Source organism: Schistocerca nitens, chromosome 12 (assembly GCF_023898315.1).
Source record: "Schistocerca nitens isolate TAMUIC-IGC-003100 chromosome 12, iqSchNite1.1, whole genome shotgun sequence".
NCBI lineage: Eukaryota > Metazoa > Arthropoda > Insecta > Orthoptera > Acrididae > Schistocerca > Schistocerca nitens.
The window spans coordinates 79,145,522-79,162,265 of NC_064625.1; the positions used below are offsets into that span (position 1 = coordinate 79,145,522).

Genomic DNA, 16,744 nt, shown 5'->3' on the forward strand with positions numbered 1-16,744 from the left:
TGCGCCAAAAGCATGACTGCTTGATTAGCAACATAATGAAAGGTAAAAAATCATGGTAGGCGTAACTTTCTAGAAGACTCTCGTAAAAACACAGAACACTAACTTCACTTTAAAAAATCAAAATGATCAAATGTGTGTGAAATCTTATGGGACTTAACTGCTAAGGTCATCAGTTCCTAAGCTTACACGCTACTTAACCTAAAGTATCCTAAGGACAAACACACACGCCTATGCCCAAGGGAGGACTCGAACCTCCACCGGGACAATATTGATTAATTGCTTGCTCATTCATATGTAGTAGTTCTGTTTCAGATGTCACACAGTGATTGAGCTGCCCTTAACGATGTCGCTTTACTCCCCGCATTGTAGGAGGAAGTACCATGAACAGCATACTAGAAATAGTGACCGTTGGAGACCTAAGTGTGATAGTGGCGGTCAGTTTTGTACATTTTTCTTGAACAGCTCGAAAACTAACGCTTCTAGCGAAAACGTATCTCCGTACAAAATTTAACAACATTAAATTTCCTACAGAAAGGTTTATGTTCATATTTTCTGTAAGACTAGAGCTCGCGCGTAGCGAGCGAGAGAACATGAAAATATCGCGCGTGATTTTTGAAGGTCAACTATAGCACTGCGGATTGCATAAAACTACATCGGTAGGGGCAGCTGAATCATCTTGTATGGAATCTTAAACACCGCAGGAACATAACTGCGGCAACCAGGTATCGTTATCAAGTTGGCCACGACTGTTGCGTTCCAAAAGCCGGTTATTGATTCTACGTCAGTGACTGTCTTATTCAGCTGCGGAAGAGCTTTCAGTCACGCGATCAAAATTACTGGTACGTGAGACTTCTACTTGAGACGCCCTGCTAACCCCGCAGGACAGGACAAATAGTAGGAATTGTGGAAGGGGGCCAGAACACTTTATTTAGTTGTTCAAACATTACAGCGCCGTTTCTAAGTTTGACTATCGACAGAAAACGTCTTTAGTTCTAAAACGGCTGAAGGCCCATGAATGAAATAGAACTGCTATAATTTTTGAGACAGAAGGCTGTAGGCTTTAACCTTAAAGGGTATTTAAGGCCAAGCGATGTAAGACTTGATTAGTGAGATAGATTAAGTTTTTTAAAAGCGGCTGAAGGCCGATAAATGTAAAACAACATATCTTCTATAACCTTTCAATAGGCAGAAGGCCCAAGCCTTGTTACCAATAAGAAAGCTTACTACAAAACAGCTGAAGGCCTTCGTTAAAACAAAACTGCTGAGAGGCACCCACATGCCTTGCTCATACTGTGGCATCAAGCAGTCAGGCCTGCAAGATGAGTGGTCTGCCAAGCGAGTGGATTCATTCTTATTTATCGAGTAACATGAACTCTAGTACTCACACTTAAGTTAAAAGTTATCCTCCTATATGATTAATACGCAACGGAAACACGCATCTGAGTATCAGTAATTTACAGAACTCTGACTGTACACTACGCACTGGCAATACCAAATTTTCTTTTTGTCATTTATTTAACGGCTTTTATCAACACGTGGCCACCGCACTGAATATGAATGGCGCACACATTATAAATTCGGGACATTATGACAACATACAATTCGAAGGAAAAGTCCACCAATCTTTTTCTTTTTACTATCTTATTTATTCCGATGAATTCTCTAACCTAAACACACAAATGCTATAACCTACAACAATAACACATGAGAAATTCCGCCCAGTGGGCATGGCTTTACATTGGTGAATCTCTATATTATGGTCTCGTAATTATTTAACGCTACAGTGCACTTTCTGGATAGGATGGTGGATCTTTTATTATATCTCGCACTTCGACTCTCACAATCATCATCACGAAACTTTCCTCCAGACCGAGCGTTACCGAATAAACAGGCATAACCCACTAATCTTTTGAAACTACCTTGCTACTCTCCCATGCAAACCACACATACCCAAATTACATGACATACATCACACTACGACATGGAATACAAAACACTAAATAGTCATAACACTATCACTTTCAGCTTTCCCACTTCAATTACTATTTATCCCAGTTTCACACGACACTGCCCCACTTTGTAATTCTACTTTCCTACTATGAACTCTGGAGATATATGCACGTATCCCTGTGCAATGCAAGCCAAGTGGCGTTGCTGGATAGACGGCCGACTCACCTTGCTTCTCTCTCAGAGTTTGAATCTAGCGTCACACGGAATCATATCACGCAAAGTAATATAAAGAACATATTCATCACACACGCGAGTCCTCAACTGATACCATGGATGAGTACTTCTCTTTATCCTTTGTCTCATACACAGATTGAGACTCACACAGTACTCACCACGTGGAAGTACTCGCCTCTAATTTCAAGTCCTGCACACGCTATTTCTTAAATATTTCAACTTATAGTACACACGCTAGTAATTCAGCTTAACTTAAGCACACGGAAGTATTTCAACTTATTGCTACACGTGGTTTCATTGTGACCGTTGGTCACTTCCGAAGATTACTACAATCCCATTAATATTACCTGCCTGACACTTAATTCTCCCCACAAAAGTTCCTGAAATAGAGAAATTATTATTTCAAACTACTCTTAAATATTCCACATGCATACCATGTCTCCACTCTTTTGTCATTACGGAGCACAACTAAAAAAGGTTTTAACAGCACAAGATCCAGCGGCAGAGTGCTGAAACATGGCCGTTCTCCAGGTCCTCTCGCACCTTTGCTGAAGTGGGGGAGCACCTTGCTACCGTATTGGTCAGCCACATTTCAGGCGCTCAAAGCTCAGGTAAATTTCATCTCTTTGGTCCCACCAAAGGTGGCCAAAGGATCGTCTCAAAGATGATCATATATTCACATTCACTATCTGCGGTTAGCAGACGACCATACATTCATTCATTTCACAGATCTCACCAAACTGGATGTAGGGATTTACTTTGTGGGAGTGCACATGTGATCAATTCAATAAATAAATTGTCATTCTTTCCCACACTGGTATACGGCTTCGCTGTATTAATTGAAATGGAGTTATTTTACAAAAGAAAATGTGTTGTTCTGACAAAAATAATGAAGTATGTTGTACCTATTTTCAATGTCGGGCGGTACTGTACCCTTTCACTGCAACCAATTTTCCAAGGCAGAAGGCCCAAAGCTTTTAACCTTAAATAGTATTTGAGCCCAAGTGATGTAAAACTTGATAAGTAAGAATCAAAAATTAAAAATAAAATACAACTACGATAAATTTTCTACAGGCAGAAGGCCCACAGCATTATCTTCCGAAAGGTAATACTTGATAAGCAGGATCCTTAAAACGTCAAGCGGCTGAAGGCCGATGCTTTAAAACAATACCATAAATTTTCAACAGGAAGAAAGCCCAAGCTTTATCTTCAGACAATGTAAGACTTGCCAAATTTAGAAAAACTTACTTTTAAAACGGCTGAAGGACTTTGATTTGAAAACACAGTTACAAACATACAGATTCCAACTATCGGGTATGAGACATTAAAAATACACAGTTAAACGTCCACAAGAAAGGCAGTATAGCCAATGGCGTTCAGAAGTTTCAAGGGGCTCAGTCTGCCCTTGAAATCTCAACGTTCGCTTAGGTGAGACAAGAAGTCGGCCCAACTGTACTCGACCGTCGGCAACACAACTAAGAGACAGTCAGGGACCCACCGACAAGACGACTTGCTAACCACTGACCACTATAGGAGCATTCCAAAGCCAAAACGTTACAGACATAGCCGTCCACAACCAAAAATACTTTAAGCTGTCAAAAACTACACACCATGTTGGACAGCGACAACAGGTGAGGAAGGGACACTGCCTGAATTTACGTCAGCGACCAGGGCAGGTAACCGGAACACAAGGCAGAAATTTCCGCTGGTGCACTTGAATTTCAAACCGACAAATATGGTTAATTCCACCACATGGCGGCTATATCTTCACCAACTCGCTGTTGCTACCAGGAATACCGCCAACAGCGAACCACCAGCCAAGGGGACAACGTGAACAGACGTGGCTTCGGTAATTAAATCACCACTCAACTTTCACGTCCTTGGTCGGTGAGCCACGAACCTCGTAGCACTCTGAACAGCCCCGACACGCTCCGACACTGCATAGAGACCGCTAGTGGGTCCGGCCGACTGCGCATTGCCGAGACTTGCTTGCTGATCCGCTCCAACCGACCGACTACAAGCACCAGACCAAAGATAGTATACGGTGAAAATATCGATACACCCCGCTGCTGCCACACGTAGAAAGAGGAAGAACCATGGCATAACCGCAATAACCGCGGGAAACCAAACGCAGAGTAACAGCCAAGTTCTAAAGCAACGCTTAAGCTGGGGTCAGCGCGGCTCAGTACTGAAGCTCCATTCTGCCATGCAGTATACACTAAGCTGAATTGACGTTGCCACCATCTTCACTGCCTTAAAACATGACCACATAAGATAGCCCCTTTGAAAAAAATTGTTCAAATGGCTCTGAGGACTATAGGACTTAACTTCTGAGGTCATCAGTCCCCTAGAACTTAGAACTACTTAAAGCTAACTAACCTAAGACCATCACCCACACCCATGCCCGAGGCAGGATTCGAACCTGCGACCGTAGCGGTCGCGCGGTTCCAGACTGTAGCGCCTAGAACCGCTCGGCCACCCCGGCAGGCTAGCCCCTTTGTAGCATTACTGTTGGGTGCGTGTAATGAATGATACGTGAAAATAAGTATAGCTGTAAGATCTGCAGCAATTTCAGCTGAATTTTGCATGCCAGAGAAGTACTATATGAAAAAAATATGCTGTGGGATAAAATACCTACGGGAAGCCTCGGGCTTCAAGTGGTGGAGAGAAGAGATTACTTGTAAAAATACCCGAATTATTGATGTTAGTGTCGAATTCATAGCTTTCGGATTCCTCAGGCCACAAGTAGGTTTGATTTAAGGTTACGATTCCTGGAACAGAACTCTGCAGAAACTTTTGGAAATGTTTTTAAGTGAATAGAATTCTCACCTGCGTAGTATGTAGACGAAATGACTGTCTCAGCGCTAGAATATCTACGAACAGAAACTGAACTGTCAATGCTGATAGCAGCAGAATGTTCTCATGCAGTCAGAGGATTGATTGAGGAAATTGTCTGATTGCAAAATCGTGTTGTGCGCTTTTCTGTTTAAAGGTAACTTTGCGCCTTCGTACTCGCACCGCGCGAACTGCAAACGGTGTTAAGTGGAAGTCCTTGTCGCAACTGTGTCCCCACATTAAGCACTGGCCATTACGTAGCTGTCGCTTGCACTAATTACGCTAGAGAACAGGCCCAGAGAAGGAGCTGATGGAATTTCTACTGCTACTCATTAGTCACAATGTACTACTTGTCGCAAAGTGGATCGCTTGACAGATATTACACTGCTTATTATTTGAAATGAGCTCTAATTGCAGCCACGTGCTTTCCAGAGCGACAGGCCGCATAAACTGCGGTTGTGGCGTGCTGTCACGGCATTGAACCCAGGACTCCACGTGCCTCTCACACAAGGCCGACCTACGCGGTTAGAACAAAACATTTCCATCAGTATGGTGAGATGACAAAGAATTAGTTACACGCAAACTGTTGCAGATAGACGTAATTATAGCTTCAGACTATTGTAATGAAACTTTGTTTCGCAATCACTATCATCTGGATCTGCCACGTGTTGAAGATCGTCACACGGCACGACTCGCTTACAGTCGCTTACAGAGGTACGGCTAAAAGGAACCCTTCGAGTAATGGAGCGCAAGTTCAGTCTTTAGTAAGGCTCACTTCGAAGATTATTTGGAGGGGGGGGGGGGGGGGTCATCAGTGTTCTGACATGTTTGATGCGGTCCGCCACGAATTCCTCTCCTGTGCCAACCTTTTCATCTCAGAGTATTATGTTGACAATAATTACAGGAAAAATATTCGCTGCCAATGTCTCAACATCTGCATCAGGACGGCGACAGAAAATGAATGTGTGGGAGATGCAGAGATCAACCCTCTGTGGGATGTATGTCCTACACTTGACAAAATTTACATTGTCTACATTCAAGAAATGTTCAGAACAAGCAATTAACTGCCACCACGAACACCGAATGAAAAATGGCGCGTCACAGTGATCACAAAGGTCGCACCATCAAGATCGAAGGCGAACTCAGGTACGTATCCACTCCTAAAGATTGCACACGGCATCATATTGGTGTAACGGGACGATAACTGATGGAATGTGACGGTACGCAACCGAATGTGAAACAGTCTCTCCTTTAAGGCGCAACTGCAGATAGTGCGATAACATGTTTTATAGGAACAGAAAAAACAAATATCCAGAGGCTGAAATTGTTCAGTGGTTCCAGATGGTATGAAATGCAATGGCATACACCTTTCAGTAGGAATACTTTGCCCTGAAGGAGTACGATTACTTTACGTAGATCAGGAATCAAGCAAAAGCAAGCCATTTTGACCAGCTATTGGCAAAAAGCGGTGCTCATACCATAGTTGTAGTACTGTTACAACCATTTTCCCACTCTTGCTTGCTGTGACGTAAATGTTTCCTATTGCCCTTGTAATATCGCGCAGATGAGAAACAGGGCAGAGCACCTCCAACCTCTAGCAACACAAAAAATTACTTTCCAGCCAATTTACCGTCCAGATTAATAGTCGCCGAAGTTGTATACGAATGCGTTAACGCTATGATATTAGCTGATCTTCACACACTCTCTTGGTACTTCCTATTTCCAGGGCTCCTTCCGTAAGCCTCCTCGAATACCGATTGGTTGGAATTGTAAACAAATTTCTTACTGGAGGATTAGATAAATTTTCTTATGTCATCTACAAATTTTCGGTCAGATTCCACAGCTGGCTGTGCATCATTACGTTGACGCTTTGTTTGAAATTTCGTTATCTTACGTCATCCGCTGTTGTAGCACTGTCTGAGATCATGCTGTCATTGACCGTTTCCCTTGAAATCACGGTAATAGAGGTAGCGAGCAATGTCCATAAAGTAGTAAGTCATTACCATGCAGATCCTGTGAACTGTATGGACCAACTTTGCGAGTCCCAAACAGTACTTTTTGTAACAAATGCGCCTTGCCCTCCCTTAAATATCCTTTTTTTTTGTTAAGTCGCATAGTGCTCAGAGCCATTTGAACCATTTTTTTTTGGTCTCTACTGACATCGTTATCGATGGGACGCAACAACCGTTAGACTAAGACAGTAGCCGTTGGAAGATCGTGGGGAATTGCCGAATTAACGGACAAAACTTCATCTTAGCATAATGAATGAGGCCTCTGTATAAATGTGGAGGAATTTATGATGTCTGCCACAAAGAGAAAGAACCTGATGGTATCTGACGAAAAGATCTTGAGTGCGTCATGTTGTACATGTACACTCTAAGACAAAAGAATAGAAAACTACGCATCGCGAAGAAACTATCCGAATGAGACGGATATCGCTAGATGTGATTTACATGTATAGACAAACTAGAAAAAGAACTTCAGAAACTGAGCAAGTCAGTAACGAGCTGATCCGCCTCCGGCCCTTGTGCAAGCAGTTACTCGTCTTGTAACTGACGGAGTTGCTGGATGTCCTCGTGAGGGCTGTCGTGCCAAATTAGCGCGTTAGATCGTCAAAAACCCGATCTGGTTAGAGGGCCCTGCTCATATTGGTCCAAACATTTTCAATTGGAGAGAGCGCTGGTGACGTTTCTGGCCAAGGTACGGTTTGGCAAGCAGGAAGACGAGCTGCAAAAACTCTCGTTGTGTGTGAGAGGGCATCATCTTGTTGACACGCATGAGGGGGCGACATAATTGGGCACAGAATACCGTCGATACACGGCTGTGCTGTAGGAGTGCAGCGAATGAGAATCATAGGGGTCCTGCCATGAAAGGAAATGGCAGTCCAGACCATAACTTCTCATCATCGTATCGTAGAGCGGGCGACAGTCATTTTGCTATCCCACCACTGTCCGAGGTGTCTCCAGATACGTCTTCTCTGGCCATCGGGGCTCCGTTCGAAGCGGGTTTCGTCACTGAAGCGAAACGGAGACTGATAGGGAATCATTCTAGCAGTGACACTGCTGACAGGTACGGGAAAACACCAATGAAAGGCGCCTTTGACAAACGGCTCAATGATGCGGCCCAGAGGCCTCGAACGGCCATGTCGGAAATGGTGAAGCTGGTAGGCTGTCTGCGAGATTCTGTAGTGACCGTCTGTAGACACTGGTTGACAGAAAAGTCTCAAACCTTGGGAATATAGGGTTGACATCATTGCCTCTAACCATCCTGCAGCACAGACCTCGTAGCCTTGTTCCACGTGCTTGGCCCATTTAAGAATTCTCTGTCGGTGAGCGTAGTTCATGCACAGGACAAGAGATTTTAGCGATAGGAAATGCACCCTCTTATGCAGCGCTGGCGTAAGGATTGTGACTAGGCAGAAAATTAGTATGTGCATGCAAAATAGTTGTTCATTGATATTGTCATGGAACTCTTAAGAATAAATATGTTCTGAGAAAAAATTGTAGAGATTTATTTTTCCAAGGACTTTCGTAGTATACATAGTGGTTCCGTGAGCCGGCCGATGTGGCAGAGCGCATCTAGGCGCTTCAGTCTGGAACCGCGCGACCGCTACGGTCGCAGATTCGAATCTTGCCTCGAGCATGGACGTGTCTGATGTCCTTTGGTTAGTTAGGTTTAAGTAGTTCTAAGTTTAGGGGAAAAAAATGGCTCTGAGGACTATGGGACTCAACTGCTGTGGTCATCAGTTCCCTAGAACGTAGAACTACTTAAACCTAACTAACCTAAGGACATTACACACATCCATGCCCGAGGCAGGATTCGAACCTGCGACCGTAGCAGTCGCACGGTTCCGGACTGCGCGCCTAGAACCGCGAGACCACCGCGGCCGGCAAAGTTTAGGGGACTGATGACCTCAGAAGTTAAGTCCCATAGTGCTCAGAGCCATTTGAAGCATTTGGTTCCGTGATGATGATAAAACTTTCAAGAATGATGGAGAAGGCGAGATCTAGCAATATGAGGTAAGAGACCCTGGTCAGTAAACTACAGAGTCGTAAGTTAAAAATCGAAAACCGTTCTGATACCTCCGACAGTGGACCTCTGTTACTGCAAGCTCTTTGCTGTCCACATTTTGAGAGATAGTAGTGTGGACCTAAACAAGAAAAAATCTCGAGTAAACATGGGCTCTAGAGCGCATACCTGAGCTGCTGCGAAACCCATTTCTTCTACTGATCAAGTGCTCACAGCTCGTAAGATATGCCCAAGAGAGACCATGCTTACTAGATATTTTTTCTTGTTTTGATCCATATTACCTATTCGAAAAATATGGAAAACAAAAAGCTGGCAGTAATAGATGTCCACTGTCGGAGTTCTAGAACAATTTTCACTTGTAACTTCTGACTCGGTCGTCTCCGGACCAGGGTCCCTTCACTAAAATATATCATTTTCAGTAGTCCCTGAAAGTTTGTAACATTATCACGGACTCACCCTGTATACTGGAAAGAGTAATGGTCCTCTCAAACTCCCTCCAGGATTCTCTCGAAATTACGTTTACATTTCCCAGTTTTGTTCCGTTAAGAACGACGCGTTGTGTCTTGTCTGCAAGGAGGTCCTGAGTCCTATCACTAATCTGGTCATTCATTCGGTAACCTCGTATTTTATGCACTAACGTTGACGTGTTTACAAATTGTAGGTGAGGTACTATCAGGAAGCAGTGTCCTCCAGGGGGGTTGTAAAAAGGTGGAAAGCAGCCAGTTCCAACGTGTGTCATTACGACCAAGGAAAAATCCAATCGCATGCTGGGTACAGCGCTGCTTGCCTGAAAGGCCGATATGTTTAGCAATTACCTGTAGTGACTCTGGGTGTTTTGATGACAGTCAACAGCTGGTAAACTTGGCGGTAGGCGGATAGTTTTTCGGCAGTTCTATGCTTTTTGTACATGGTATTCGTGGTTCATAGGCGGGAGGCAAACGTGCTGCGTGAGGTAGGTTAAGGCTCTTTTAGTAGATGGCTAAATTTGAAATACTACCTGGAACGACTAGTGTGTAACTAATCTTCTTCTCGACGGGTCCTCGGTATAAGTGGACAGTGCTAATAACCAGATGGAAGAGGGTACAATACAAAAAGAGGACTTTTAGGGGTTGCAACAATATAAATAAGATATTTTTTTACGGGGAAGCTAAATTACTTTAATTTGAGCAGACCGCCTAGTTAGTACCCGGAGGCTGTTCTCCATAGAGCTCCAAAGTCGTATTTTTGGCACCCTAGAAGAAGGCTACTTGGAGACCACAAACGTTTTAACAGCTTATAATTGGATTTGTTGGGTTTTTTGAGTAGCAATCAGAGTGCTGCAGGGCTCATATTACTGGAGTAGGAGCTGTTGTCGTTTAGTCCCCTATCGCAGGTGAAAGTGGGGCTGACGAAGCTTCTAAACACCATACCACAATAATCGCGTGTAGGAAATGGAGCTGGGACAGCCAAATAAGGATCAGTCCTCCGACGGTGGGATAATTAGGTCACTCCTCGCCTTGAGCTAGTGAACCATTTTAGAGGGCACTTCTTCGACTATTCGAGGAATAAAATACTATCTACATGCGCAGAGGGTGTGCGCCTGTTCAGGACAGACACAGGTGCGATTACAACAGGGTGGACCAGAGCAGTCTACCTCGCAACCATGTTCTGTAAGAACCGGCGGCCTGAGCTGATTCTAATGATCCTCCTAGACCGCTCTCAGTAGCCAGCAAGTGTTGCCTTCCCAAAGTGCGTATTTGGCTACACGCAGACTACTTTGTTACATAGACAAACTGGTGACCATAATAGTTTGTGCCATTACTCACTTGTAGAACATATTTGGTCTACAGACCCCTACACTTTTAATCGTCAAATGTACTGAAATGTAACATTTATTTGCTCAGAACTGCATTAGTTACTACATTATGATACTGTTTTTGTATCAGCATAGTCGTAAGTATTCACATATCTTCGAAAAACAATCTTTGTACAGCAGTGAAATCTGATTAAAACAGTGTAGAGTATCTGTTTACTATTAAGTTATCTGACGATGGCCTAGGAAGATGAAAGCCTGTTCGTAACGAGCTGTTGAATAAATGTTGTTGTGGAACGTTATATGAGGGTGAGTCAAATGGAAACCTTAAATATTTTTTAAATATTATTTGTTGTGCAGAAGTGGTACAAAGCTGTATCACTTTCCAACATAATCTCCCACACCCTCAATGCAAGTCCTCCAGCGCTTACAAAGTGTATAAATTCCTTTAGAAATAAATTCTTTTGGTAGGCCGCGTAACCACTCGTGCACCGCGTGGCGTACCTCTTCATCAGAACGGATGCTGCAATGTCATTCAGTGTCACTCGGCCGTTTTCCTTCACTATGGCTTCAACTGCTGCAGTGTTCTGTAGAGTCACAACTCGTTGTGCCTGACTTGGACGAGGATCACCTTCCACTGAAGTCACACCATTTGCGAACTTCTTACTCCATTCGTAGACTTGCTGCTGTGACAAACGTGCATCACCGTACCGAACCTTCATTCGTTGATGAATTTCAATAGGTTTCACACCTTCACTACGCAAAAACCGAATAACAGAACACTGTTCTTCCCTGGTGCAAGTCGCAAGTGGGGCGGCCACCTTTATGCTGATACTGTGACGGTATGTGTGCATCTGCACTATGCTGCCACCTACAGGCCATTCTGCACGCTGTTTGTAGCACGCTTACCAACTTACAGGATAACGGAGCGAAATTTCGATTGTTATTACAAACTTAAGGTTTTCATTTGACTCACCCTCGTACTGTGTACGTAAGTTTTTAATGTGTCTGTTCCTCCAAAAACCGACAGAATGTTCCGTAAATACTAAATATATAAAAATTTATTTAGAAATAACCACTTAGCTTCCACTCCATTTTGATTACTCGTTTAGCAGAGACGATCGTTAAACATAGTAAGGAGAAATCTACACGTATTATTTCTACGAGTTCACGAGAAGATATGTACCTCTCTTACTTTTGTTGGTACAAAATTTGTTAAAATATATTTCGACTGCGACAGCAATTATTAGGTGGAGGCAACACAAACTGGACTGTACCTGCCTCGTAATACGGTGTGTAGATGTTTGTGATGATTTGCATTTTGCACACACTTACAAAACCTGTTTGTGTACATCGACAGTAGTGTACAAGCTTGCATAACAGACTATTATGAACATCAAAGTTGCAGTGGTTAAGAGATGCTTCACGATTCTTTAGTTAGCACTCCTCGGGCAGTCTGTGCTGAAAGGACCGAGAACAACGCTTTAACGTGCACTCACTTACTGGTGTTATTTTGTATGCGATTGCCGGTGCTACGCTGGAGGATTTTATATTTCACTCGCAGTTGGCGTTGTTTCAGCTACTATTTTAAACCATTTTTATACAGATTGTACGCATGGCTACCTGTTGTATGTTTCAGGTTTCTCCGCCACATGCTATTGCCAAGTTAGCTTGGCTAGCGTCCATGCATCTGAAGTAAAATTTATTGATTCAATATACCGGCATAACTGTTCTTCTAGCAGTTTTCTTGAAATTCTTTCCTTTCATTTGTCAGTGTTGAGTACAGGGCGGTCAGAGACAGTCTGAAAAGCTTTGTAAAGCAGGTTAGGCTGTGGTGTGACATAATCGTTAAGAAAAAAAATCGATAATTGCCTCCGTTTCCAAGTTAATTAGCGTTGAAGTTAGCCAATCATGTAAGTAGGCTGTTTAGGTTTTTATGTTGGTGACGCCACCTAGCGCTCTATATGAAAATCACTGGTTGTGCTGTGTGCAGTCTGTGGCTGGTGGGCATTGTTGAAATTGTCGCCATTGTAGTGTTGGGCAGTTGGCTGGTAACAGCGCGTAGCGTTGCGCAGTTGGTGAGCCGCCAGCAGTGGTGGATGTGGGGAGTGAGATAGCGGAGTTTTGAGAGCGGATGATCTGGACATGTGTCCATCCAGAGACAGTAAATTTATAAGACTGGATGTCATCAACTGAAATATATATTATGACTTTTGAACACTATTAAGGTAAATACATTGTTTGTTCTCTATCAAAATCTTTCATTTGCTAAGTATGCCTATCACTAGTTAGTGACTTCAGAAGTTAGAATCTTTTATTTAGCTGGCAGTATTGGCGCTCGCTGTATTGGCTCTGAGCACTATGGGACTTAATATCTGTGGTCATCAGTCCCCTAGAACTTAGAACTACTTCAACCTAACTAACCTAAGGACAGCACACACATCCATGCACGAGGTAGGATTCGAACCTGCGACCGTAGCGGTCACGCGGTTCCTGACTGAAGCGCCTAGAACCGCACGGCCCTACCGACGGGCCTCGCTGTATTGCAGTAGTTTGAGTAACGAAGATTTTTTTGAGGTAAGTGATTTATGAAAGGTATAGGTAATTGTTAGTCAGGGCCATTCTTTTGTAGGGATTATTAAAAGTCAGACTGCTTTGCGCTAAAAATATTGTGTGTGAGTTTAGTGTTGATCAGAATAAGTAAAGAGAGTAATGTCTGAGTACGTTCAGTTTTGCTCAGCTGTTTGAGAAGCAAATAATGCAAGAGGTTTATCAGCACAGTCATTCATAAATTTTTCTAAGGGGACGTTTCAGTTAGCCAATCAGACGGTTGCGCGCAAATTTAAGCGGCCTGCCGGAGAAGGTGCCGCGAAATGTGTTCCTCGTTTGCTTTTCTAAGCCGAACAGTTGAGCGAAACGAAAGTCGGACAAGGGACGGTAGTAAGGATCGAATCCGAGCCAAAGGCTGAGCAGTCTCGTGTGCAGTCGTCTAGCACTATGAGAACAACTGAAACTAACTGTGTCTGGCGGGCTGCTTGAATAAGCGAGCGCAACGGCGTGTTTGGCTAACTTCAGCGCTAACGCTAATTAACTTGGAAACGGGGAGACTTGCCGAATTTTCTTATTAACAAATATTTATCAGCACATACTTACGCGCAACACCCTTACACGCTTACCAGACACTTTCTGACCACCCTGCTTGTTTATGGTTCGTACAGTTCGCTACAATGCGTAATAGCCAAAACTGGACAACAGTAGAAAATGCGTACACTACAAGGCTTTTCCGTTTATTTCCCGACGTTCCTCTCCGTGTTTCTTCTGACACCGCCGCCACCCCCCCCCCCCCACCTGGGCCCCTGCTGCAGGCGTTACTAGTTACTAGAGAGGAATGTTAGCTCCGCGGCGGCAGCCACACACATGACGCATATCAGCCACCTGCCCCCAGCTCCTACCCGCCCCCAGGGACGCCAGAAGAATCTTCGGTCCGCTCAGCTTAATCAGATGATAATTGCTGTTTGTATCCGGGAAGCAGCACATCTGTTCTTTCACCTGATATTAAGCGATGTTTATGTCCCTAACACTGGCTGCACGCACATAAATGTGTCTCCACATCCTGAACACCAGCATTCCCGGCGCAGTATCGCTTGAAAGTTCCTATCTACACTAAATCGTTTTTTTTTATTTTAAAGACAAAGGCTGAAGAGAACAAAGAAGTAATAATAGGTGATTTATGAGGTTTTTTTCTGCCAGAGAGAGCATTCCATCAATTTTTGGACGAACGTCCGGGAGAGAAATACCTTCTCCAGCGACGACGTTCCATTTTCTAGGCTAGTCGATGACTGAATTCCTAGTGGCCAGATATGTCTATTTGTGCATTTTCAAGTCAAAACTAATTCAGTGCGGAAGTAAAATATGCATGCACCACATAAAATACAGCCGCTGTAACAGATATACGAAACGAGTGGTGGAGGAAAAGTTTCGTCCTTTGAACTATGCAGAAAATAAGGATTATCATTTATTAGCACGCTGCTTGTGTAATAGAGAAACGAAGATCGATCTGAAGAATCGGTTGTTGCACTAAAACGTAACTAGGCGCCAGTGTTGCTAGACATGGCGTGCCAAACCACATATTATTGCTGTTTTTTCACCATTGTCCTGACTGGTTTTTTTGCACTTCGCGACGATTACCTCTCCTGTGTCAACATCTTCATCTCAGAATAGCATTCGTGCCCAAAGTCATTTGCTGCATACATTCCAGTCTCTCTCTCTACCTCACAGTTTTTTCCTTCTGTAGCTCCCATTGCACTCCGTCATCAAGCCACTAGTGGCCCATCGGAACCATCAGACCGCTATATCATAATCAGCTGAGGATGCTCGTAGGAGGGGCGTGTCGTCAGCACACCGCCCTCCCGGTCGTCACGATGGTTTTCTTTGACCGGAGCCGCTACTATTCGTTCGAGTAGCTCCTCAATTGGCATCACGAGACTGAGTGCACCCTGAAAATGGCAACAGCACATGGCGGCCCGGATGGTCACCCATCCAAGTGCCGGCCACACCCGACAGCGCTTAACTTCGGTGGTCTGACGGGAACCGGCGTATCCACTGCGACAAGGCCGTTGCCCCGTAGCTCCCATTTCTTCCAGTCAAACGTACCTCGTGAAATGACCAAGACACCGAAATTAGAAAAGTAGTCGATCTCGCACATACATTTAGAAGTATTTCTTCTTATCGCATACCATGCACAGGTGGAAAATGGAGACGTCATACTGGTTCACGAGGTACCCTCCACCGTACACCACTGTTCCGGAGCGCACCGGTCAGCGTACATTGTTGAACATGTGGCTCCGTATCAGACGACTCCTAACTGACCCCATGTTAAATCAACAACACCGTCATTTACGACTGGGGTGTGTACGGTTCCACTGAGATTGGACCGCGGATCAATGTGAATCTACTGCATGTCGAATCAGTTATTTTTATGGTTACACCAGTTCAGTTGTCGCTTCTGGATAAGCCATCATTCAGACGAACGAACGCACCATGCACCCAGGTCTTCTGGGACAGTATTATGCTATGGAGGGAGGGCATTTACCTGCAGTTTACTGGGACCTCTGTCAGTAATCGAAGACACCATGACACCTGTGGATTACATGAAAATTACTGCCGAACCTCTGGATGTCCTTTTTGCAATGGAATCTTCCAACAGCACAACTGCCCATGTTACAAAACGAAAATCGTGCTATAGTGATTCGAGCATAGTAATGATGATTGTCAAATTTACCTGCACTGACCCCGATAGGACACAACTGGGACGGAGTCCTGTGCCAGCTCCGCACCCGCAAACCATTTGCCCTTATAAAGAAATGATAATTAATCGAAACCCTCAGCTGCCAACAGGTGTTGTTGATATACCTCAATGGGGACAGCTGAAAACGTGTGCCCCGACCGGGACTCGAACCCGGGACCTCCTGCTTACATGGCAGATGCTCCACCCATCTGAGCCACCGAGGGCACAGAGGATAGCGCAACTGCAGGGACTTATCCCTTGCAAGCATCCCGTGAGACCAACATTCCTAACTGTCCACATTACGAATGTAGATTGTGGACAACTGGGAATGTGGGTGGCACGGGAAGTGTGCGAGGGATAAGTCTCTGCAGTCGCGCTATCGTCTGTACCCTCGGTGGCTCAGATGGGTGGAGCATCTGCCATGTAAGCAGGAGGTCCCGGGTTCGAGTCCCGGTCGGGGCACACGTTTTCAGCTGTCCCCATTGAGGTATATCAACAATACCTGTTTCCAACTGGGGGTTTCGATTAATTATCATTTCTGTCTTGAGAATCTGCATGGTCATCATTTGTATCTGTTCTTTCGGAACAGTTACTATCTTCATACACTTGCTTTTAAC

General features: G+C 44.3%; 1 pseudogene; it reads right to left on the reverse strand.

The window, feature by feature from the left end:
• Nucleotides 1-15,343: 15,343 nt before the first annotated feature.
• On the reverse strand, nucleotides 15,344-15,461 carry LOC126215409 (5S ribosomal RNA; annotated as a pseudogene).
• Nucleotides 15,462-16,744: the final 1,283 nt, after the last annotated feature.